At 37.6% G+C, this 2,692-nt stretch overlaps 1 pseudogene; it reads left to right on the top strand.

The window, feature by feature from the left end:
- Positions 1–344: 344 nt before the first annotated feature.
- LOC149148273 (DEAD-box ATP-dependent RNA helicase 22-like) lies at positions 345–2,277 on the top strand (annotated as a pseudogene).
- Positions 2,278–2,692: the final 415 nt, after the last annotated feature.

Below are 2,692 nucleotides of genomic sequence, written 5' to 3'. Positions count from 1 at the left end.
TCATTTAGTATTTGCTATCATTTACATCTTTTCCAAGCTTTTCAATTCATCAGCTTGTGTCTATCTGTTTACCTACATTAGATGTCTATGGGCTGTACGTGAGAAAGGAAATCCCGAAACTCTGTGTTGCCATATTAACCTCTGTTGTTTCAACAATTGGAAAGACTGAGGATTTATGTGGGTATAGCAATGTTGTTGATTGATGTAACAATTTGAACAAGGGCATTGAAGAACTCATGCTATAGTTTGATAGGTCTTACTCGAATTTCGAAACCTCTTCTACATGGATATGGATCAGAAGACTAGGAGAAGCTCTTCATAAAGTTAGTAAATGCCTGAATAAAATGGTGGTCAGTGACTACAGAATTGTGGGCAATCATATTCAAAATATTTCGAGATGTCTGTTGAGCATTATTATGAGTAGAGAGGAAATGGGTTCACTGATTCTGTGGGATTCTAGGGACTTCCCTAATCTTCTAAACTTCTGTGTGGGAAATATGTCAACATTTCACAGAGTACAGTTTCATGACTGCAACAAATTTTGCATCTCTGATTGTTTTAAAGATAGGTTGTTTGATTTAAGGATGATAGGTTCATCACCCATTGATTTTGTTTTAAAGATAGGTTGTTTGATTTAAGGATGATAGGTTCATCACCCATTGATTTTGTTTTAAAGATAGGTTGTTTGATTTAAGGATGATAGGTTCATCACCCATTGAAGTAATTAGCCCTGCAAATCTTTTTGTTTTATGAAAGAGGAAACACCTGTCCATGGACCCTATGTGTCTGTTAAGGAAATGCACAGTGAGTAATGCTAGTATACTGATTTCTGCATTGCTAATTTGTTAGGAAGCAACGAGGTTTAGGGATGGCCTTCTGAAGATGTTAGCAGATGAACAAAACATTGGTGATCTCAGAGTACAGATGGTGGATACTTGTACAAAGGGGTAGAGCGTTGATCCAGTTCCTTATGCTGTTGTTCAGGTTCCTTTTCCTAGGCTTTCTCCTATGTCGAACCTGTAGGTTGTCCTGAGGATGTAGTCCCTGAAGTTGATGCTTGGCTTTCATAATAAATAGAGCATTTTGTCTTATAGCAACCTCCATGGTCCTTGTGGTGATCCTTTGTTGAAAGTGATGCAGTCAATGGGAGTCAGGGGTGGCCTGTTGTTCAACCTCATGTTTTGATTTCAACACCAGGTACTCTTCTTAATTGGCTTTTTGCTTTTGATCCTAGGAGATGGTGCCACATAGCATTTGTTCGAGATGTAAAATATGTGGTACTTGATGAGGCAGGCATTATTTTGTGTGGAAGCCTCAAAAATCAAATTGTACATCTGATTAATCTACTTCGGTTGGAAGAGAAACAACTCTCTAAAAGCAACAGAATCAGGGTTTGACGGTTCAGGTGAAGTAGATTGCATGTCTTGGATAGATTTCAAGCTAGAAGAAAATGAGTAGTTGAATTTGGTCTCTGATGGAGAAAGTGAAGATTTACATGATGCATTTAATGAAGAAGATGATCTTAGTTAAGAGAAGCTTGATGGCCCTGATAAAAAAAAATAAAATTGGTTGCAGTCAAGAAAAATATACAAGCAGAGTAAGCAATATATATTTGTTGCTACAACTCTACCTGAAAGTGGTAAGAAAACTGCAGGAGGCATGTTGAAACATCTCTACCCAGAAGCCACTTGGGTGAGTGGGAGTTTCCTTCACCAGCATAATCCAAGGTTGGAGCAGCGTTGGATAGAAGTTGCAGTAGAGACACAAGTTGAAACACTTATCAATTCAATAAAAGAGGGTTGGGCATTTAAATAGTCAGATTCAACTGCTATTGTAAAGCGGACAATGGTTTTTGCAAACACTATAAATTCAGTTGATTCAGTGGCTAAAATCTTTCTTAGAGATGGTATTGAATGTATGTTATCATAGAGAGACTTCTTCAGAGGAGCATGCAGAGACTTTAAAAGTTTTTCAAGAGAAAGCGGGGTGTTGGTGTGCATTGATGCTGTTGCACGTGGTCTTGACATCCAAAATGTTTCACATATTATTCAGGCAGAGTTTGCAACTTTAGCAATAGACTTTTTACATAGATTTGGTCGAACAGCACGTGCAGGTCAACCTGGATTGGTGACAAGCCTATATACAGAAGCTAATAGATCCCTTGTAGACGCAGTTTGTCAAGCTAAAACCTTCGGCCAACCAGTGGAAGGAGCTTTTAGCAGGAAAAGAAGTTTTAGAAATAAGCTCAAGAAGGCTCACAAGTTGACAACATCTTGAAGGAATGGGCATTTGAAATTTTCTTTTGATATGGGGAAATCGAGAAAAGCTTTTGAACAAACTCAACATTGAAGGGTTGCAGTTGCATTACAAATTGTGCATTCAAAACTTGTATGTTTGAATGCAAAACCAAGGCTATTGTATAAACGACGGAAGTCTAAATGAGGTATAAATAATTTGCAAGGGCTAACAGCTTCCATGGACAGAGGAATTACGAAACTGAAATTTAGATCATACTTCTGATATTCAAAACTGTTACTTTTTCTGCATAGAAGCTTCAAAAAATAGTTCCTCGCTACTAATTCCATTCGGATTCATGATTTATGTCCATATACACAGTAGAATGGATTCTATATGATTGCTATAAAAGAAGACAAATAGAAAGGCATGATTCCTGAAAACAGGGTAAAATTCC

Source organism: Pinus tabuliformis, chromosome 9, assembly GCF_031772625.1.
Source record: "Pinus tabuliformis cultivar Carrire ecotype Pingquan chromosome 9, CPIR1, whole genome shotgun sequence".
Taxonomy (NCBI): Eukaryota; Viridiplantae; Streptophyta; class Pinopsida; order Pinales; family Pinaceae; genus Pinus; species Pinus tabuliformis.
This window is presented reverse-complemented; position numbering and strand designations above follow the sequence as displayed.